At 38.8% G+C, this 24,212-nt stretch overlaps 1 protein-coding gene across 1 annotated transcript in view; it reads left to right on the forward strand.

The window, feature by feature from the left end:
• Nucleotides 1–4,213: 4,213 nt before the first annotated feature.
• Nucleotides 4,214–24,212, forward strand: part of LOC140270762 (leucine-rich repeat and fibronectin type-III domain-containing protein 2) — a 146,057-nt gene continuing 126,058 nt past the window's right edge. Inside the window, exon 1 of the mRNA XM_072365963.1 lies at nucleotides 4,214–4,676. The gene's annotated coding sequence lies outside the window, so the exon portion shown is untranslated. The remainder of the gene's footprint in view (nucleotides 4,677–24,212) is intronic.

Genomic DNA, 24,212 nt, shown 5'->3' on the forward strand with positions numbered 1-24,212 from the left:
TTTGACACTAAAGTAGAATTAAGGGGCCAGATGCATATAAACAGAAATGTGCATTCTTCTCGTGAGATTTATGTAGCCTTGTGTACTTTTGGTTCTCTTTAATAAATCTCAATAATTGTGAAACTATTCACACATGTACAAATTTGATTTCCACTCCCTTCTTTAGCCATGAATGGATGCAGTCGCTTCCATAATTAAAAATTTGCATGTTATTTGCACAACAACTGAAAAGATGTGACACTGAAAGTCATTGAAAAGAAGTTACCAAATGTAAAACTGAGACACTCGTCGATGAAGCAGTGTGATTGAAATCTGTTTTATCTTTTCATCACAACCAAAACAGAAACTACCGACTGGGTGTGGGGGGGGGCTAATAAAAAGCGATCAGCTTTGTCAGCTCAGAACAAAGGAAACCTGCAGAGGTTAAAAACAAGAAACAGTTTGGTTACAAACAAAAGAAAGTGCTATTCAAATCACACAAAGGCAGCATCTGACGGCCAGCGACTCTTATCTTCAGCCATACATTCCTTCTCAGTCAGCTGATCAGCTGTTCTTGGCGATCAGAGATCAAGCTTTTGTGGTTGCGGCACCAAAATTATGGGATGAACACATATTAGACGGGCCTCTTCATTACTGGTTTTTAAATCTCATTTAAAGACACATCTGCTTTCTTTGCATTCAGCATGAGTTATTTTGTCAGATGTTGTGTTTGCTCCATGTGTGCATTTACTTATTGATTCAGCTATTTTTAAATGTGCTTTATGAATAAATTTGGATTTGAAAAGAAAATGCTGTTTCGTTTTTGAATGTGAGAAAGCCAAGCCTTGAGGTTTCAAGAGCGCTGTAAAGACGATATAAACATGTGACCCGTGTGAATTACTTACTTACTTCAGACTTCTCTGTCTTGCCTTCATTTGTATCTTTCTGAAAAACCTGACCACTGTTGCCTTGTCTGCTGCCTATTTAGTGATACTGCCTTTTGTCCTTCTCATTATCCCTTCTTTTGATTTCCTTGCCTTTGTTGTCAGCTGTATCATGTCTGCAGTCGAGTACAAGTGGTTGAGTGTGGTTTTGCCAAATATTTCTTCAAATTGTCTCACATTTTCCTCTGCAACGCATTTCTGTTTTCATCTGTGATCAGTCTGTGTTAATTATAGTTTGACAGTTTGTTCATAAAGCATGCGTTAACTTAATGAAACTGTCTCTGTCTGCTGTTCTGTTTGTGCAAGGACACTTACAGCTCTTAAACTGTAAGCTAAAAGCCTTGTTTTTTAAACATAATGACTTCCATGTGCCTCAGAGGCTGAACTCAGTAACAACAGCTTTTAGTACAGGTAAATGTTGAAGTGGAATAAAACAGTGTGGATTGTTAGCCTTTTCACCATTCAAATGAGCAGCTGATTTCAAATACTGCTTATAACCCTGTTTTCCTCCAATGGCAAATTAAAATGTCATAAAGGAAGATGTTTTAAGTAATTGTTGCAACACATGGGCCATGCTTGTAGTGTTTAGATGTATATCCCCACACGATAAAAAAAATAAAAACTTAAATTGCCTTTAGATGCATTTGAACTGTCTGAAATAATGAGACGTGTCAGCCATCTGAATGTTGTTTTAAGTGGGTTTCAAAAGAGGATCTAAACACAGATCAATGGCACAGTGGGCAAGAGAAGCACAGCAGCTGTGTCTCGCACTGTGCATCGATAACAAACAGAGGGAAAGCAAAGAAAAGGGAAGAGACCGCTTACAGAGACCAGCAGCTACAAGGCAGCTGCCAGGGATTCTTCTCAGCTCAAGCAAAAAAAAAAACAAGCTGTGCATCAACTTTCAGTAAACTCAAATCGGTGGGAACAAATTTAAACATGAATAAAAGTCTATTCTTTCCATGTGTAAATCGTCCTTTGATCCTCCTGCAGAACCGTTCACTGACAGGCTCACCTCCAAGCTCCAGTCTGATTTCATTAACTCTATGACAACCGACAACGTACAGGCAGTTTTAATGATCTGTCCAGAGCTGTTGACAAAGTGTTTCATGGTCTGTGACAGTTTCTCTCCCCTCAGATAGTTTGAAAAGAAATGCCAAACTCAAATCACTGCTTTGTTTGGTTTTGATTCCTGGATGATTACTAATATATACACACTTACAGAGCCAGAATAAACTAAATACATGAATAAATAATGAGGCATTTATAATTTTCTGACCTTGGGAAAACAGTAACTGAGCTCTTCAACGTCATCACTAACACGATAACACAGTATTTTCTTCACCTTCGTTCACTGAACCTCCCCTGGGGTTTAGTTGTCTTTTAACTGGCTTTGATGGGTTCATACTTGTTCTGTATCTTAGTTTGCTGTCTGGCTGCAGATGTTTTGACTCGTTTTTCTGTGTACTGTTGTGATGACCTGAGCAGCTCACATACAAGCATTCAGCTTTGCTGATTATGTTTTGATGGGAATGTGAATTCATTCTTATATCTGGGAGTATTTATCTGACTGAAGGCAAAGCATTGTTTTGGTGGAACAAAGTAGTGATGTATAACAACTAATTCAATGTTTCCTTTATTTATACTGAAGAACAAATTATCGCTATGAGATGTTACATTTGTGATAATGAAGTTACTGTCAGTAACACCTTTTCTGTTACTCTTCTGATTAAATTACAAATGGCTGTAAGGTTTCGGTTTATAGCTTATCTTTTTAATCACCACTTCGGAAACAAAAATCAACCAAATTTACCTTTTTTTTTTTGCTTCAATTTATGCATGTCCAGAAATCAATTCTTAAAAATAGCTAAACTGTGTGCAAGTCATGTCTGTTTACCTCCATGAAGTACTTCTGAGCAGTCTGTCTCCTTACTGCAGTAGTCAGAGTGCGTGTGTTGGTCTTCTACAGGATTTTAGCTAATTTATTTTGTTTCATAAATGTTATTTGGGCTTAGACCTGCAGAATCATGTGTGGAAAATTATCAGCGGCATAATATGATACATGATTATAATAACTACATGATTCCAAATCTTTTTGTTTGTTTTTGCCTTTGCATCCACTACAGGTCCAGCAGGTCTGTTAACATATATAAATAAGATGGACACAGATGTCTGTTTTCTTGTGAGAGAAACAAGAATAGATATTTATTTGTTCCTGCATTATATTCCTATTTTAAAAGCTTTTTTGGGTGTTTTATTTTCAACTGTTTGTTTCAGTGCTGTTCTACAGAGTGAGTTTTGACAACATCTTAAGAAAAGACAGCTACTGGTTTTCTTTTGTTGTAATTGTTTCTTTTTTACACAAGCATCAATAAAATATTGAGGAGTTCAAACAATTGGGAGATTTAAAAAAAGCCATTCTAGCCCAAAAGCATACTGGGATCTGCTTTTTAAATCTTTTTAAATGTGTAAGATGTGTGTGTTTTTCAGGTGACTGTATATAATGTGACGTTTTGTTTTGTACACAGGCCAGTGTATGTATTAGTTTTCTCTTAACTGTAACATTAGAAATGAAAGTAGCATAAACAAAACCCATGTATACATGTGTAATACTGGTGCTAAACTAACCTCTTGCCACAGGCCTCGTTTCCCAGATTACATATTGGAGAACTAACATTAATTCTAACTCTTGATTCATTAGTTGGCTTTTCCTGATCTAAATACCCATCCAGTCACATCTTGTGGTTTGCGCGTAAAGTCACTGTTCGAGCTCCAGATAGTAAAGGAGTTCTCCTGGTCGTTGAAGATCAAATAACATCCAGCCTGCAACTTTACTAAGCCTCCCCAGCTGCGCAGAGAAACGAACTCAAATGTCCGGACTGAAACATACAACAATTCCGAGCTTGCCAGCAGCCCTGATAGGTTATTTTTCTTGCTGTGGAGGCTAAATACCACTAAGCACACGCTAATCCGAGGTAGCTCCCTAATCCTCTGCAGACCGCACTATATTCCCAGCGGACGTTGCCAAAATGGCTCGTTACGCGCAGTCAACCCCCCAGTTTTTTCTCCTGTGTGTGTGTGTGTTACTGCAAAGATCGTGTAATTCTGGATGACCTGCCCCTCTGGCTTTTCTCTTGGTGGGCTCTGTCATACTTCATGCTGTTTGTGCCATCTAGGGTTATCCTACGATTCATTGCAGTCTTTCTGACGCAGAGACTTCGCACCTCTCCCTCTTTGCGCTCTTGGACAAAGAATCCTTGATTTATTAAAAACTTTTCCCTTTGGATTTACTATTCTTACATTTTCTTTTCTTTTTAAGAAAACACTGTTTTGGATGAGCAAACGATTCCAAGGACATGGACTCGTGTAACTACTGCACCGCGGGGACAAAATAGAGAATCGTCTGTGCCATGTAGCGACACTCTCGCGTGGAAATACACAGACAAGCCCACACAGGAGCGAGCTTGTTATTTCTACTTGAAGGGGAAACTAAAAAAATGCTGTGAAGCTCCGTGTCTCAGCTTGGCTCCCGGCATAAGCGCAGGTTTTTCACACTATCTGCTGGTGGGGGAAACACTGTCAAGTGCGTGAGAAGAAGCGATATGCGGCTGGGCAGGCAGTTGGTTTTGCAGTTCGTCTTCTGGAATTAGTGGAGGAATGGGAAGGGAGCGGCTCTAGCCTCAAACCTGGGAAAAAGAGTACACTGTATAAAGCCTGCAGCAGCACACAATGGATAACTGCCCACCGGTGCAGGTAAGAAATAACCTTAACTGTCTGATATGTGCAATAGTTGTGACTGTGATTAGATCTAGACTTGGTAGTGTATTGCGCTGCTTTTTAAAATATTGGGCTTTATCCTGTCGTTACATTTGACCTTTCGCTGTAAAATTAAATTTGGGTTTAAATCCAACGTTCAAGCGGATTTTAGTTTGTACAGTAAAATGACTGGAGTGTTTATTGGATGAAGGGTGGCTCACTCTCCTGGACAATTACAGGTAGTCTTTACACAGAAAGTAACCTAATCAGGGGAAAGCTGGTGAAGCGTTCAGCTGGTGGTTTAATTAAATTAGAATGTACATTTGGAAGGAAAAGGATGCTGTATGTGCACGCAGATTGAGAGAGCGGAGGTACTGGATAGTGTCCGACGCATATTAATCCTGGTTGTATGAAAATGTTCATGTTTTGTATGTTTGTGAAGAGGATGTGGGGAAGAGATGAGTATAGTCTTTTCAAAACGTCCCCCTGTGATTACAGCAAGCTGAGAGGTTTATTAAACTCCCTTTAAGTTGCACGAATGGACTGATGCGCGTGTGTGAGAGCCAAAACGTTTTTGTTTTTTATGACTTGTCTGTTATGCGCAGGTTGTGTTATGAAACTCCCTTCACCCCGTCAGAAAATATTGGTTTGTGTGCGCGCGCAAACGCGTGTGTGTGTCTGGTTAGGGGCTCAATGGCCGCCATGAGGTACTAACGCCACCACCCACTGTAATCACCACCCTCTTGTGGATTACAGGGCACTTGCGGAATCGCAATGAGAAATCCGTGTCCGGAGGTAGAGACCGCCGCTCGGCCGCTGTAGGCTATTCAGCACCTCGGACAGCGCCGAGAGGTCTAACTTGGCATGTGGGAGCGTTTCCACTCCCTCTGCGCGGGTTTTTTTTTATCGATATTTAGATGGTTGCTTTCCTTGCCTTGAAAAATCCCCCGTGAAGGTTTTGTTTTATGCACAGTGTGGCGGTTTTCTCGAGCAAAGCCATGCTCTCTACGGGACAGAATCACACCACTTTGCTCACGAAAACAGAAAAAATAAAATGGCTCTGACAAGCGCTCTCTCTTACCTTACATTATACTCATTTTTGCAGAGCCGCAGTCATTTATTTAGTCATTTAGACCCCCCTGGGAAAGTTTACAGCAAAGTATCTGGATAAAGAAGAGATGTCTCATCTAAAAGCACTATTTCAATTTGATTTATCTACTGCACATCTTTTCTTAAAGCAAAATGGGTGTTTACATGCATGTCCCTAAACAAGCATGAATACACCGACGTTTCTCAATTTCCCATTACAAAATCAAACTGTATGGGTTATTTTTAAGAATTCAAGAATAAAGAGCAACCTCATTCAAAATGTAGCTGATATTTGGATCCACATTTAAGATAAATCTATGGGATATCGCAGGGGTTCCCAAACTTTTCAGCTTCAGACCCACTGAGTACCAGTGAGAGACTTGTGATGCACACTATTACTGGTTCAAGTAGTCAAGTATTGCTAATAAACATGTTTTATTTAAATAGCATAATTATAACACAAGGAACAACCACGATCCTATTTTTTTTTATTAATTTATGACAAGTATTGCTATCTGTTGCAATAAATGTGCTATCATCTTCTGAAGACTATCTACAGATACCTCACTTGGTGTCTTATGACCTATGGGGAATCCTACAGTTTGTAGATAGTAGCCCTATGTTGTATCCCAATTGTGTTTTGAAAATTGATCTATTTTGTTTTTCCATTTAAGTTGTTTTTGGTGACTTTGAACTACCATTATTAAGTGGAGCAGCAGCATGGCAGCTGAGAGATGTCTTTAACTTCTTTACCATTTTTTAACTCTTTCTGAGTGACGATCGTAAATGTAGCTGAAACCACTGCACAAAGTTGTCTTTATCTTAAATTAATTATTGTTTTGTCAGATAAGGCTGTGCTTGTAAAATCAAGACTTTATTATTCAGAACAGAAGCATCACAGTACTTAAAAATAAACTGTGGCTGAACACTTTGTCCTGATTGGTTTCTTTTTAGTGACAAATTTAGCTTTTTTTTCACACTCCGATAACAGAAAAATGTGGATGCATGCAGCTTTACTGTGAATCCAGCTGTACAAATATACTCTGTTTATGAGCACAGAAAGTAGCACAGTAGAAAACAAATGTAAAGGGTTTGAACCAAGTGGATTGTGACCTGATGGCATCTTCAATATTCTAATTTGCTTATGAAATCATCTCGAAAACATTTTGGTGATTTTATTTTCGCATACTTTAGCTGCTTTATATTGGTAATAGTTTACAAAACTGCTTTGATCTTAATCGCCACCAGCCAATTGGAACGGGGTAGTCCAGATATCCCTAGTAAATATATCTATATGATCTCTAATAAAGTTTATATAGCAACATATTTACCAGCAGTTGCTAATCTTCGCATCAAGCACGAATAAAACAACATTATTTTCTCAGCTCACCTATTTACGTCCCGTTTTGTTGAGTAGACTTAGTGAAACGCTTTAAGCAGTTGTTTTTTGAGTATCAAGCAGTTATTTGATTGCACTGGCCAACAATTTAGACCTATTTTGCACTCTACTAAGTCTTTTGGTCTCTACCGAGTGTTTGGTCTTTAGCTTCTAACTAACCTTGACCTCAGCTCTAATCATCTTCATTTCTGCAGGTGTATTTCCAAAACAGTGACTTATTTGTGCATCTGGTAGTTATTTAATAATTATATTTAATGATAGTTTACATCTGTTTTTTCCTCTAGCAACTCTCAACTCTTTAGCGACTAAATGCTGTGTCAATTAGCCCAGACGTCGTGTTGTGACCTGAGTTCTTTTAATGTTCCTTAACTTATTTAAGTTAGTGTAGTGTGTTACAATTAGTTGCTTATTCATTCATCTAACAGTTATTCAGCATTTCTATTCAGCAACAATTTAGATCTGTCTACTATTTCCTGAGAAATTACTCCTAAACTGCTAAATTCTGTGCTAGTAGATCAGGTCAGGTGAGATCTTTCTGCAGATTCGTCAGTTTCATGTTGTCAGTGTTTTTTTTATTGTAAGTGAGAACATTATTTAAGACAAATTAAAGCTGCATCGTACACTAAACTCAAAACCTCAAAAACGCAAATTTGTATCACCAAAAGTATTATCAGCTTCTGATATAAAAGTTGCTAAAATCCTGATTAATTGATATGTGACATTTCTAATCAGTTACTGAAATGACAGAAAATAAGTCAGAATAAGTCACCCTAATAAGGCAGAAAAAGTTCTAGGAAGTAATCAGAATTGTGTTAAATGTGTCAATGAGTGCCACCAGTCAACCTTTAAAATGGTTGAATGTTGTCCTATGTACCTCTGAAGGGGTTAGCTTTCCTCAAAAAGGAGGGGGATAACCACATGAAAATAATGATTTTAAGCTTGTGTATTTTAAGCAGTGCATTTTAGCAAGAATCCTTTTTCACAAAAGAGGGCATTAGGTCGCTACTGAATCAGGTGTCTAAGGTGTTACAGCGGGTGTTCTTGAACTGGATGGTTGTGGTTCAATCTCCAGAAACAATGTGTGAGCGTGTTTAATCCAGGAAATGGCTGCATGTAATGATGCGTGTGTAAAACTTGCCAAGGTTGAAAGGCGTCACGTATGATAAGTGTGGATTATTTAGAATCCACTGTGGGAAATGGAGGATCCATTTTTATTCACGTGAATTTACAATTTTTCTTTTAAAATCAATTTCTTTCTGTTTATGTTGATTCATTTGGCAGACGCTTTTATCCAAAGCGACTAAAGACCTCATATGAAAATGAGATGTATAAATTGCCAAGTTTCAAGAGAATCCCACAGTGTTACTTTATATTCTAATCGAGAGTATATTCTAGTATAAATTAGCTTTAATGAGTGGATTGTACATAAATACCATCAACACATTTTCAGGGACAGATATGTTTTCTGCCTCTGCACAAAACTAACTTGTTTAATTTTATAGCCTCTTGCCTATATCACCTACAAAGCATCCTATTTGTGTAGCTGCATGAGGTTCAATTATTATTTCTATTTTAGCTTACTAAATGCTGCTTATTGTCCCTGTTAAAGCAGATAATCATACTAGAGAATAACATAAGTAGGACAAGCTCCATTAATTTTTACTCCCCTTGTATTCATTGTTATTCATGTCTTTGGTTGCTTACTGTGAACAGTCACAACAGAGGTGTCAGCTATGCTCATCTGTCGGTATCAGTAGCATTTATTGTCTCTCAGTGGTTGATGGCAGAATGACGCTGGAGGGTTAATACCCTCTGTTGGGACTGCTCAGTGAAATTGATAGGGCTGCTTTGACAGATGAGATAACCTGCAATTGCAGGCGAACGCAATTTACGGGTACGGCAGATGGATGCTGAGGACATTCTCAGAAGTAGGGCAGCTTTACCTTGGGGAGCAGCTTGATGTGCACAGAAAGCTCCCAGAGAACATTAGAAAGTTGTGTTTTTGCTTGGGAAATTATGAGAGAGCGAGGTTGGAGGAATGAGAACTCGGGGACTATTATATTAAACTTTGAAGGAGATCAATTCCTGTACAGGTGTAGTTTATGAGGAATAAGGTTGATACAAGACAATTGCAGTCGAACAGTTAAGTGCAAATAACTTGGAATTCAGCCTTAAATACTCATGTCTGTGTAAAGAAAACTGGAGACTGGTCCTTTATAGCTTCATTCAGTCACCTAGTCCGGATGCATCGACAACACCTAAATAAATGAAGATGAGCAGCCAGGAGGAGTCGACATGCAGACAGTCAGATGTGTTTTGATCTGTTGGGAAATAACAGATTTATAGTAAAGCCCTTCATGGGACTAGAGAGCAGCTGCAGGGCAGTTTCATGTGCGTCTTCATCTTAAATTCCCATACAGAGTACAGGGAAGCATTTCATTAATTAATCAAATCATTGGTTGGTCTATTTTTTTGCATTCATGCCTGGTAACTATGGTGCAGCTGCTATAGTGCAGTACGACATCATCTGCTCAGGTGGAGTGCCTGGATGTAGCTCCAGAGAGCTATTTTTCTTTTCCTTCTTTCTTTAGCTATTTTATCAGCACACAACAGAAGCCTCTTCCCTAAAAGTCTTCTCTGCCTCCTCCTTCCTGGTTTTAAATATTCCACTGCTCAGATGATCATAAATCAGTTGCATATGCAGAGCTGTGCAGTTCAGCTCGATCTAACCGTTCTCAGAGGGTTTAGTTTGTGTGTATTTGGAGGGCGCGTCATCTGATCCAGCACTTTTGGCCTTAGAGAGTCAAGAGTGTGTTTAAGCTTTCTGTTCTGTAGAAGAAAAAATGATGGTCACTCTCAGCTCAAACCAGATGTTGCTGCATTGTCATGGAAAGCCATCAATGTCACCTCTAAACCTGACCCATAAATCTAGATTTCCACTGATCTAATCTCCATCCCTTCTTTTCTTGACCCAATCTGTTCCCTCCATTTCACTGGTCCCTTTCTGTAGTAATTTCTGTTGGATTGACCACAAAGATCTTCCTCCAACACCTTCTTGCTCCAAAGTTGCAGAGGGGCTCCTCCAATGTCAACCTTCAGATACACCTTTCGTATTATGTTTCAGTGCACAAACTATCGGAATTTTTGAAAAAAAAAAAGATTATTTTCAAGATTTAACCAGCAGGTCTGAGTTTAAATCCTGGGATTAGAGGTGAAGTGTCAGTCATTCTGACACAGATGTGTTTCTCCAGTTGCCTTTTTGGTTCAGTTGGTTAGATTTAGGAACATTATGGCTGGGTTAAATCGTGTTACTACAGGTTTCTTGACAGTGACCTCACACACGGAGGTCTCATGGTGTTCTCCAACACGAAGGAGCTTCTTTTGAACTCAACTCCACTACTACGACTACATGTAGAAAATTACACTCAGGGGTGCAAACCAATGGGTGATTTCTAACCTTTGCTTCCTGTAACTGATGATTTTAGAGACTGATAACTACAATTAACTTTTCTATAAAAGTATGAACCTGAACTTCTCTTTCCGGGGTTTCACCGCTGTAATTTTTGTGAATACACATGAAATATTTGTTATTTTTGGAACTGAATTTTGTCTGATCTCTGCGTCTTATTGTAATGATGGACTACAAATATGATATAATGAATGACTCATTACAATCAAGAAATGTTCTGATAACGATTTCTATTGAAGATTTATTTATTCTTTAAAAAATTGTTTAAATACACCTAAGTTCACTTTACTATTTATCCGACATTACAATATTTCACCACTACTGAGGCTACATTCCCTTTATAATCCTCAGGAATACACAGAACGCTCCACTAATGATAGCCTTTGGTTCTACTCAGGTTAGACATCCATCCATCCATTTTCTATACCGTCAATCCGTCGGTCGGGTAGCGGGTGGGCTGGAGCCTATCCCAGCAGTCATCGGGCGAAAGGCGGGGTTCAGGTTAGACATTCAGAGAATTTTCTCACATGGTTATTCAGTAGCAGAATTTTCCCGAAATGTTACAGGAACTAAAAACAATTTTTTTAAGCGATTGATTTCATTGTAAACGTTAGAGGAATGTTAAAACAACTAAATGGGAACGCACGGCTAAAGTTGGCCAGAGGTTTCCACATTAAGGATGTTCCGACATGCAACATATAAACTGTTAAATTTACTTTAAGAACAACTTTCCTGATGATCCAAAACAAAATGTCTAAAATTTGGGCAAAATTTAGTCATTCAGTCTTGGTAATCCAGGTGAGATAAAAGTGCAGTGATGAGATATGTGTTCTGATATACAGAGAAATGGAAAAGAAACCCCAAGCGTGGATGTTCTGAAATGGACGGGGTAACTTTTAAGCATAAAAAAACAACTGCTATTTTGTTTTTTTCACTTTAGCTGCCTCTTAAGTCCCAAATGTGGGACTCCAGGCGACTGGAATAAAAAGGAGCAACCCTGAAGCATTTTCCAAATCAGTAACATTTACTGTAATGCTTTTGCTTTAATGTGAATTTCATCACATTCTGACAGTGAGATGGTGTAAATGTGTGAAAATGTGTTAACTGCAATCTACAGAAAATATGATGCAAATAAAAGGAAACTCCTCCTTCTTTATGATCGATTAATGGGTCTGAAAGTAGAATTCTGAATTTTAGGTGATAGATTTGGTGTCATTGGGTGACCGTTTTTCTTTTTTTATTCTTCTAAATCTCACTCTGACCTGGTGATGGGGGCTGAGACACTTATTATGTTATAAATTTGCCCCAAGTGTCTCAGAAAGAAGCATCCCAATGTTATTCAATTTGATCTTGCAGAAGAGGAGCTGCTGACTGAATCTAAGGCTGCGTTCACACTGTGTCAGGTTTGGGATCGTCAAAACTTCTGTTGGAGTGCTTCATGTGAACACGTGTAGATGCTGTTCTCTGAACAAAGTCTTACTAAAATATGACCACTGAACGCACAGACCAAAAACATCCAGACATATCGAATTTCATCCTTTAATTTCAAGCTTACCTTGTTTGTAGTTTGGGTTTTTTCCACCAAAGTGATTTCTGTGCTGGTTTGGAGCCAAAGCCTAACTTGGAACCAGTTCTCTTTGTTTCAACCACCATATCGTCGGCTCCAGCTGAGAATAAATAACATTACACTGACTCAAACTCTTCGTGGTGGTGTTATGGACACCAACTATACCAACCAAGATTGCTGAAAATACCAGAGCCAGTGTAGCACGTCACCAGCTGGCATTTATAGGTCATGTTTGAAGCATGCTCAGAAATACCAGCCTGGGCATGTAAATGCTGGTCAGTGTTACACAAACACTGTTTGAAACAATGGTTATAAACTACACTTAAAACACTGACTAGCAGGAACAAAAACGAAACACTGATTTGTGGAGATGAACTATCAACCTGCACTGTGATCCTCAAACTCTGAATATCATTAATAACTGGAGGAGGGGTGAATATGCACTGGAAGAGATGTTTAAAGTGAAGAAGCTCCCAAACCCAGCTCTGAGCTACAACCAGCTTAGATCTGCCTCCAGTCCCAGATCTGAAACCTTTGGTGACAAAGAGGAAGTTTAGTACCTGCGTTGGAGCCGCAGTTTGTTGCCCTAATTTGTGAGGGCAATAGAGGATGTCCTAGTGCTTTTTCAAGCTACATCATGACACTTATACAGGTAGAAATGCCACCACACTCTCAAATCCAACAATCCCATTCAGTGTACACAATATTCATGCAAGATCTATACAATATTAAGAAAATGAATTGGACAGTCAGATTGATTTTGCCCAAACACATAATAAACATTTATATTCATGTAGCTTTTCATAGCTGTGGCTCAAGACATAGAGTCCTTCAGCAGGATTCTGAATACTTTATTGCAGTTGATGTGTCACTTTGGATTGTTTGGATTTGGATGATCTTTAAATTTTTTTAAATGTACATACAGGCGATCCATCAGTCTACAAGATGGATGAGAACCATTTTGGCTGCTGTTGGCTTACCTGCAGGCAGTGTGTCCAGGTGCTGCTCTGGCTGAGCTGTGATGTCGCTTCTTCGTAACTGTCGCAGCAGGAAAGCACTTGACACCAAAATTCATCAAAGTGACTGCAGACTCTGGAGCTTTTAAAGAGAACCTCTTGGGGCTCGGTGGCGGCTCGCTTCCTTTGTGAAACACAAGTCGGAACAATACTATGCCTCTGGTTAGTGACCAATATGACCACTGGGACATAGACGGCAGCGGATGTGAAACTTGAGAACATTGTGATTAGGGAGGAAGACTTTTTTTCTGGTGGAGCGTTTATGGAACCAGCACGGTCGACACTTTGTCTGGACTTAAACTCTTGTTACCATCACAACTAAGCACTTAATATACATTAGGAAAAATAACACCATGAGTCAGATTACAAAAGCGAAGTTCCTCTTATCCCTCCCACCCTTTTCTGTTTCATATTCTTTCCTTTGTTTAATTTCCAGGCCTGAGAGCCGACGCTCCGGTTTCGCTGTGACCCTTTCCTCCTCTCCCACCTGAATTCTCTGTTGTTGTTGTTGCTGCACTTTTGAACACAGTGGCGCCCGTCATTTAATGGCAGGTTCATTCATCACCGTCAGCAGTTACAGCCCACTCAAGCTGCTGGATTTTAACTTACTTTTACATTTTGAAAGCCTCCGAGCTTTCAGTGTCGCTGATTGAGGGAAAGTAGAGGGCAGTCATGTGATGTCTATGCTTTGTGGATGGATGTGAGATGTTTTATTGATAATGTGTCTGACTGCGGAGTTTCCATAAAAAATATGCATAATTTTCTTGGAAATGATATAAAAACGATTGAATTGAGTCTCATAAAGACGTGATGGTGCGGTCCTCTGAGTATCTTCTTCTTCAAATCATTCCCCAGCTGACAGAGACACGGATTTTTGTCAGCAAACTTGTGGTGTAATGTACCCTTGCCTGTTACAGTAATTTGCAGCTCACAGGCTTCATGGATCACAGCCTCAGAGGAGTAAAGTGGTAGAAATGTCTGCAAACATGGCAGCAAGGAGTGATTAGCTCTAACACAGTTTTTGACAGAGAGAGTTGTGATGGAGAAGGAAGTTTCTTCTTAAATGTTCTCTTTTCCCACCTTGTGGTTTCTATGGAAAAACAAAAGAAAAGCTGTTATTGTAGGATATCAACGTAGCATCGAACATGTTTTTATTGCTTTGTATTTTAAGTGTTTTCACAGCTAAATACAAAAACACGTGAAGGCAGCATGTGCATCCTGTCTTTCTTGGTAAAAAACTAGGTTAATGTTAAAGGTTAAAGGTTAAATTTGTTTATCCATGCCCTCTTACCCACCCCCATCCAGTTCATGTTAGGTTTTTCTTTGAATCTCAACTCTGAGTTTTGCCCTATGAGCTAAACATCATGGCATATGTTATTCCTTCTAAGCCTTCCCAGCAATTAATTTTTCATTGGATCAATCTGAAACTGGCCCTTATCATCCCTTAATTGTACAGACAATTTACCATTTACAGCAACCAAAATAACAGTAGCACATTTTCTACCCTATTAACTCTTTTTTTACTAGTACCCAGAACCAGGTTATGTTAGAAAACAGCATAGTGACAAAGTCATAAAATGCAGGAAGTTCTCATTATTATTCTCAAAGAAAATGTAACCACTGGTGATCCGTAGAGCTGCATGTAAAGTGTAACGTGTCCAAAGTGTGGGGCGCATTAAAGTGGACTAAATAATAAATGGATTTTATTTCTTTTGTAGTCTTGGTGACCACTCTAAGCATGTTTACATGTGGGCTCTCTTTATTCTGCCTTTGCAAACACTCGTGTTCATATTTTTAATGCGTTGCTGCCGTTTGAGGGTAGCATCAGAAATATAAAACAATCTCAGCTGTGGGCTGCTCTTGGTTGTGCTTCTGTTGTTGTTGGTTCAAGTCAATGAAAACAAATTGTCTAGCTTTCCATTAATATTGAGTTTTCTTCTGAGAAGATAAACTGTCAATTGCCAATTTTCACTGGGTGTAATTCAGTCTTTCTTATTTCATAGGTAGTTCTTTGCACTACTGTACAATGTTGCCTCTTTGTCAGTGAAATCTGATGCAATGATATACAACAGCTCTGCCATCTGTTCGGTTTTTCAACATTGTCAAGGGCCCATGAACTCAGCAGAGGTTTCTGCTGGATTTTTGTGATGTAAATGGATCAAGTGAACCGGGAGTGCTCAGAAAGCAGTCATGGGCTGACCCATCCATCACGCAGTTCCATCAGGGGACCATTTCATAGCTTTTCAAACTGATCGTGTTGCACCAGATGCTGTAACCTCCACTGAGTCTCCTGGAGTCAGACTGATATTACATGATGAGACAGACAAAATTTCTGCTCATCTAATAACCAATTTTATCTCAGTTAAGTGCACATTCCACGCAGTTAACTCTTGCAGTTTTCTTTTAACTAAAAAGTGCAGCAGTGATGGGTTAGGAAGTGTTATCTTTCACTGCTGTGGTTACACGTGAAGGGGAGAGAACCATTACTGTCCTCCCTCGCATCCTTTTTGCCTTCTCATGGCTCCAAAATGACAGAAACAAACAAAAACAAAGCTACCTGGCACTGCATCTTGCAAACTGTTCCTAATGAGCATGATACCTGCTGACCCCGATCATCGCACAATGGCAGAGGAGATGCTGTTTGATTTGTTTGCCCCTACTGGGTCCTCTCTGGAGGACAAGTAGATGTCATTTAGATTAATCTGTCTCTGCCTGTATGCACCTTCGGGTTACAATAAACTTGGACGGCAATTAAATGGTGTTATAACTATTATGTGAGGGGAACATTTGGCGTACTCCTCTCACTGCAGTCAGATTTACAATCATCTCACATCTACAGTTTACAGTCCTGACACTTAAACACACACACACCTTTTGCTGCTTCAGCATGAAAAAACGAAGTCATTGCTGAAGTTATCACTGAAAGCATCACAGCAGCACCGGCAAGCAGGCTCATCTTCCTCACTCATGTGCAGTGGACCCCAAGGTTAGCAACAAAAACTGTTTTACCTCCAGAGATCTAAAATGGAGAGCTTCTCATGCCGCTGTGGAGCGATAACATTCAGACTCTGTGGGGATGTCGCCTCTGTGAAGAATCTATAATTTAGAGAAGGGTTGGAAGAGCTTATCTTACGAAGCCCCCAAGCAAAATAAAGAAATAGAGGGGGGGAAACACACACAGGAGCGAAGCAATGAGTCTTTCTGCAGAGTCGCTGCGAACGATAGGAAAAAATTACTGTCTGGATAAGGGTTCTGTGGTGAAAGAGAGAGCTGTCGCACTTATTATTCATGGGATTTTATGGTAAGACAGCAAGTCACCTAAACTAAGTCCAAAAGGTCAATTGCTATTACACACAGGTGACTGTCTTTATGCTGCTGCAGGGGCTGTCGCTTCATGAAATGAAAGGGAAAACAAGAAACTTGATATTCTGCTCATCTTGCCATAACAAAGCTGCTGGGCCACTTTTAATACTGACGGCTCTGTCGCAAAAGCAACGCTATTCTCCTCATGCTCGACCTCGGTTCTATTTTATCTTGTGAACAGCACCCATACATGTTCTTCATGATGTCCTTGAGCCAAAAGTTATAGATTTGTGTGGTTGTTTTGACAGGATCTCTCACATTTTTGTAAAGAATGTCTGGCACCATCACCAAGCAAAATTCCCAGAGTTACACCTTTTAAAAGCTCATCATATCCACCCATGATCTCAATTTCTGAGCCATGAATGCTGCACTATAAATTGTAGTCATTTGGTAGAAAATGCCCCAATTCTGCCTACAAATTGAAGTTCCCTTAAAGCAGTTTTTGATAAATTGATAGCAGGTCTTTTAATCTCACTGTGTTCCTCTCAGGTCCTCCCCGATTGCTCTGTTGATGGGTTCTGAGCAAAGAGCTGTCCTTGAGTCCAAATCTTATAGCCAGCATGAGCCTACAGTATCTGCACTGCATGCCCTTTGTGCTGCTTTTGAAGATCAGCCTTTGCTTGTTTATTAGGTATTCAGTTTAGAAAAACTCCAAAGAGTTAGATTTGCACGCTGAAGAACATTTTCAATGTCTGTCTCATGACAATTAGAATGAATTAAACAATTTTTAGATTGTAGTCGGTGGACAATTTTAATGATATTTTCCTGATTTTTGTCGCTGAAATGTATACATATATGCAGCAAATAAAAATATCTTTATATTTGTGCGAGAATAGTAAAAAAAAAAAAAGCTGTAAGAAAAACTCTGATCGCATCTTAATGAGTGTTAGAACTTCTTTCAAACTTTCAAAAGTGCATGAAAACCTTTGGTGCTGAAATGGTTGAATTTTTCATTGAAGAGAGGTTTTGAGGCTTTTTCTCATTCAACATTTGTTTGGGCTGCACATGCTCCAATTCCTAATGACTAACAAGTTGCATTTGGTCAACACCGATCTATAATTATTATCATACACTTGTCACTAAAAAAAACTTTTTGTTCATAATGTTGTTGAATCTTTAAGCATCACATGACTTGATCCTGATTCTTGAGGTCACGATTCGATTAAAAATGATTCCCAGTTCAGTGGAGAATCTGTTCAAATTCACTGTGCGTGAGTTAAATGTAGACTTGCACAGTACTGTGCTGGGAATGAACAGATACCAGTCACAGTTAGCATTTCTAAATTTGTCTGAAAGAAGAAGTTGTTGTGATTCAGCTATTCCAGCTGGCTGACAGAGGCGACGTTCCCATCACTAATTAAACTGGCTTTGTTGAGTTTGATGTACAAGTGTGAACTGATTATGACTTGCTCTTAACAGCAGCTTCACATCATGATCCCTTTTGACACTTTTAAGTGAACACATGCTGGTTTTTAGCATTTCAATTTTGTAAATTTTCCTTTTTGTTTTGTTATCATAGAAAACTGAGTATAATAAACTACACAGCTGTCATTTCTAAGCAGGTAAAATACCAAATTGTGAAGACAGACACCTCTGTTTATCCAAGTTTCATTCTGATATTAGCCCATAATCTTCCCGTTATATGAATATAGTCATTTAGTTGGCATTCTTTCTTTTAACTGTAACTAAGATGTAGTGTGCTTTGTTGCTTGTGTTCCACATGATTACACGAAGTGATGTAATTGTGCTGTAATTAGACATAATAAGCTGCTGGCAAGCATATCCTGGGATAGAGGGAAAACTGCCAGAAAAGGAAAAATTAGGTGAAAATTCAGCACTCTGTGGGCCTCTGATGATCATTTTGTGCATCTGCAGATTTTAACAAAAAACAGCATGTTTCTCTGATGTTGTAAATCAGAGCAAAAAACGTGTAATCCTGAAGCTGAATGCCCACAGTATTTCTGTTAATCCCATCTGATTAAACTTGTGGCCTTTGAGTGTCTAAGCCAGTGTGCTCAGTAAGCAGCAATGGATGTGAACTATCATGATTGAGATGTTAGGCTAAAAACACAATCAGTGCCATGAAAAAAAAAAAATCCTCTGAATATGTTTGTGCCTTTTGCTTGGAGAGCAAACATAAATGAAAGGCTCACAACCTGCAGCGAGGAGGAGCACGTGTAATCCCAGAACAGGTTAACATGTCAACAGCTTCAATTTGTTGCTTAGCTAAAGTAAGAGGAAATAAAAGAAGAAAGCTCCCTTGTGCTGATGGAGGAGATTAAAACAAAACTGTTTAACAGGTCTGCTTTAATGCTGCAGTCTGAAATATTTGGTGCTAACCTAAATCTAGTGTTCAAAGACCTTTCCAAGGGTCAGTGCTTATGTGGAGAGTTGCTTTTTTTCAAAATTAGATTACAACGTGTGAAACAGATCAAAACCAAGCTCATACAAACATCTGTTAAAAATTGCCCAAAACCTATAAATCTGTTTTTATGAACCATTAGTTTGCCAGGCTAATGCTAATACTGTGGCCACAGTAGTAAGGACTTTAACACTCTCAAACTCCGGATGAATGGCTTTAAAATGATGAGATAAAGCTTAAAAAGAGATTTCAGAGCTCTATCTATTATAACATTTATTGTCCTCAAATAGCTGACCCACAATGCAACACCACCACCTGCAATTTGGTTAAAGTTCCCATGGAAACTGTTTCAGTTTTAGGTATTCTTACAGGTACTTTGTAGCTTTTAATGCAATGGGAAATTGTTTAAAAATACAAACTTTTCATCCAGTAAAATATTCCATCAGAATGGTGAGCGGTGCCTAATCAGGCCACAAGAACTGACCAGTCAGAGCAGGATGGGCTCAGACAGCTGTTTCTTGGGGGGCTATAAGTGATACATTTGGTTGTATAGTAAACAAATCTCCGTTTTCTGAGTTCTCAGTTTTCCAGGACTACCAACACCAAAGGTTCACATGCAACATTTCAACATGACTGACAGTGAGACACTTGTCTTTTTATTAGAGGTAGCAGAACAATATCTGAAACGTCAGCCCAACTTGGAGACATTACGAAAGATATGAAAAACTGGCTCAGACGTTGGAATCCGTTCACCCCAGCCAGTTATATATCCGTCAGTCATCATGACAAGAAACACTGAACCAGCAATGAGCCAAATAGATACCCACGGGAAGGAGTGACATTTATTTCAAACATTATCGACCTTTGTATATGATACGTTTGTCTGCAGTGTTGGGTCAGGGGGAACCAAATGTCTCTTGAATTCTGTTAGGCTACATCAAAGGGAAGATCAAGGAGTGGATGTCGGGTAAATTATCTGCAACAGTCTCGTTACAATATTGTCAAACACCTTTAACTTCTCATGTTAACTGAGAACTGGCTCCAGTTTCCAGTCAAAGCTTTGAATCCTCTTAGGTGGAAGATTTTAGGGGTGAAACCAGGCTTTCTTTGTATTTGCTGCCTCTGCAAAACATAAACATCCTTGCAGAGAAAACCAGTACTTGGACAGTAGTTCTATTAATCAATAATAATTCTTGATACTTTCTTTTCAGGCTCTGTATGACCTAACATGATGTCTCGCTTCACAATGCTCCTAAACTTTTAACTTCATACTCAAAAGGCTGCATTTACTTGTTACATTTTCTCCAAATAATGTGGAAATCACCTCAATCTCATTATATTGATTGAATATTGATGATATATGGACTAAGTTTCTAATATGTGTTTGATCCAATACTTGTTGGCAAATCGGGACAGAACTTTAAAAAATGATTGATCAACTTAATGCATGTTTTCCATGTTAATTCGATGGCCAGCCTGCAGTTTGTTTAACTATAAAACGCTAAATTTCTTTGATGTTATAACACATAGCTCAACAAGGTTCAGATATGACACGTTCCCTTAGCTGGAAATCATCAAGTTTTTTTAATTCAGTGCCGACTTCTTATCAAAAGTGTGATTTTTAGTTCAATTTACCAGCTATATAATAGATTAAATGCTGAAAAGACAACATTTGATCGATGTCTAAATGTGCTGACCAGCCTTTCGAGGTGATGGTTAAATGATTGAATCCTAAAGTTTTAAGTGGTTATGTCAGTCATTTAAACACGTCGGTCTTATTTTTGTTGTCTTGGATATCATCAGAGGGAGACAGTGAAATGATGTTGCTTTTAACAGACAATTGTATTCCTAAACTCTGGAGCAGTATCGGTTACCACGGCGATCGAGTCAGGTTAAAAGCCACCTTCACAACACTACAAAGTTTAGACTCAATATATGTGGCTAAGCCGATAATCTCACTTCGTAGTAAACCCCTCTGGACTTTCGCTTATCTTTCCGTTTTCATTTTATTATCTGCCTTGCACATACTTTTTTTTTTGAAGTTCACCAATATTTCTTGTTTTATTTGGAAATGTTTTATCTTCGTACACTCCTTTCTTCTTTGATTCAATCATTTAAATACTCCACACTTTGTATATATTTTGCCCTTCCTCAGTCTCTATCTTAAAGCCTAATCATTGAACCCAGATGTTACAGCGACAGTGCAGGATCTGAAATGGTATAAAACAGAAGAATCGGATAAGTTGTCGAGACAAAATATGGCTCCTGGCCACGAGGCATTAAAAGAAAGCTAACCACCAGCAAGTATTTAGCATTTGCGCTGTAGGTTTTATTCTGTTTCACATCTAATCATCGATCTGTTTGTTACATTTATACATGACACATTTCAGAAAACTATCAGAAAAGCAGTGAGCATAAATGCTGTTTTAAAATTCAACTCTTTAAACATGCCATAAATCACAGCCAGCAGTCAAATACCATCCATGCTTGATTTTTATTTATTTTTGGTAGGCAGAAAATTTTGGTACATTAATCAGTCCCTTTCTTTTTTCGTGAAGGGTCTGTATGTCAAGTCAAGTCAAGTTTACTTGTATAACGCTTTTCATGTACAAAACAATTCAAAGTGCTTTACATAAAATAAAAGCATTGTAGCGGGGAGTGGAAGAAGCATTAAAAATACATAAAAGAATATGAAGAGAAACAAATGAAATAATTATAGTGATTTAAAAACAAGTAACAGTCTAGATAAGTTAAAAGATATCGTGCAGATTTCATGCATAGACACATGAGAAAAGAAGTGTTTTTAACCTGGATTTAAAAAGGTTTACATTTGGTGACAGTTTAACCTCTACTGGCAGTTTGTTCCACTTGTTTGCAGCATAACAGCTAAATGCTGCTTCTCCAGGTTTAGTCTGTCACTATCATCCCTCCTTCAGAAACTTAAGTTCTGGTCAAGGTGATGAGCCTCTGTAGTCATAATTTCAGCAGAAAGTTTTTGAGAGTGAAGGTAATTTCAGCTCAAGAAACAAGCTTTCAAGTACTCCGTTTGATCTGTTTAACTCCAAAAGTCACGATCACCATATACTAATACGCAAGGCAATCATTCCAACCCATCTTCCATACTGACAGGTGAGTTTGTTCACTCACTCAAAAGCTCAAATTGGTCAAAATGTTAAAGCTTTGGTACAGCTGTGACAGACAGCCAAAACAGAACTGAAGGAACATGTATTTATATTTTAAATGTATGAGTTTGTTTGGGCAGAAGGCATCCATCATACTCCTTATTTAGAATTGCTCCATCACGCTTGCTGTGACATATGAAGATTTTTTTTTATTTCTTGAAACAATTGTGACCATTATTTGACTAAGCAATTCTCTCTGAAACAGTAGTGGGCATATCAGGAGATAATCAGTGAACAATGCCTTGCCGGACTCGAGCTGAGCTCCTCTTTGTCTGCATGATTCAGCTTCAGTGCAGGCAAATTATCCCCAGAGTTATTCCCTCTCCTTTCTGCTTGATTTGATAGCTTCTCCTCCTGCTAGCAACAAAAGCTTTCTCACCAACAAAGACCCGACATACTGGCTAAACAATAAAAAGTGTCACTCAATCCATCCATCATACAGCTCATTATACAGGAACAGCTTTTACCCACATTCTCCCGGCTGCACTACACTGCATGTAGGTTTAGCCTGTGTAGGCAGGCATCTGGTTGTGTTAGGTAAGAACAAATCCCAGTCTGTATCATTGATCTTCCAACCAGCAGGGATGCTGAAGGAGCCTCACACATTGGTCATCAGTGCACATTAAATTCTCAGGTGCAAACCAGGAATACAGTCCTGGGAGATCAGTTAAAGATCATCTCTATTGACGAGTGTCTTTCTCTTATTACTTTTTTCTTCTTTAGGAAGATAATGTATCCCCATGTCTTTGAATAAGATTCATTGTATTTGCGCAAATGGATATTGATTCTTTTGTGACTCCCAGCATAATACACACTACTGAAGGCAATCTGAAGGGATTCCTTGAAAAGCTACAAAAAAAGATTACTCAAAAACACTTCCATTGACCGATTTGAAGTAAACAAACTCGGCTGTATTGTGTGGTCAGAGGGTGGTGGTATAGGCTGCACTGCCAGCGGTTATATATATATATGGAGGTGGAAAACAACAACTGCGGTGGACATCTACAAGAGGACATTGGGGAGAGTTCTACCCTAAAAGTTAGTGTAGTTAGTGGATAGTGTATCTACGAAGATGTTAGTCAGTTAAGGGAGATTAGAGTTTGCAAGCTCCTTTTAGTTTTTGATAAGATTCAGACCCTAATGCCCATCAAGTCTTCATCAGATCAGGCAAAAACCACCTAACGTGAGTGTATAAAAATGTTTGGCACCTCTGTAGCCACAAAAAAGAGCTTTTGAATGAGCAGTTGTCATGATGTCACTATCTTAACCCTAAGCCAGTTAGTTAGTTTTAATAACTCGATGTTGCAGCAAGGGAAACAAAATTTAAATTTCACAGAAATACGGGCATCATCCTAATTCTTCTCCTTCATCCGAATCTTCCATTTTGCAGGATAACGTGCCTCCTTTTTTGGGGATCAAAGAGTAGTGGTCATCAATCCTTAAAACCGGAGCTATGTAGGCATTTTGGATAAGCCATGAAACAAAGTATTAATTTCTATATCTATGCACAGGGAGGAGAAAAAAAGCAAGGACACTGATATACTATACTCAACAGGCTGTGGCCCAGACAGCATTAGCCAGCTGCTGCCAATGCTTGATCTTATGTGCCTCTGAGCTCCGATACAATTGCAAAGAGAGCTTTTACTCAGTGCTTTAAGATGTCTGGAACATTGTGAATAACAGAAACATATATTCTGGTACTTTAAATTATTCTGGAGAAAAAAATTAAGCAAGAAAAATACTGTTGTGCACAAACTATTGGAAAGCTAGAAGTATTGCAAAGAAAGTCTCTAATAGTAAAAGAAATTACCTCTTATTGTCTTATTCTTGAACTCTTGGGAAACGTCATGGGGTTAAAGAAAGGTGGTGGGAAAAATATTTAAGGGCTGAGTAAAAGAAAACCCCACTGCAATGAGAATTCATCCACTCTTAAACTAAGCTGTAAGTGCTTTAGACACTTTGCTGCTGCTTTGAAAGTCTCATATGTCATATCAGAGATAATCAAGAATATTGCTTTATTATCAAAGTTTGTAACCGAAAAAGGAAAGAAAAATCAAAAAGTATTGTATTGTCACAGGCTGCTTAC

This window comes from Leuresthes tenuis, unplaced genomic scaffold (assembly GCF_036924035.1).
Source record: "Leuresthes tenuis unplaced genomic scaffold, fLeuTen1.0.hap1 SCAF_15, whole genome shotgun sequence".
Taxonomy (NCBI): Eukaryota; Metazoa; Chordata; class Actinopteri; order Atheriniformes; family Atherinopsidae; genus Leuresthes; species Leuresthes tenuis.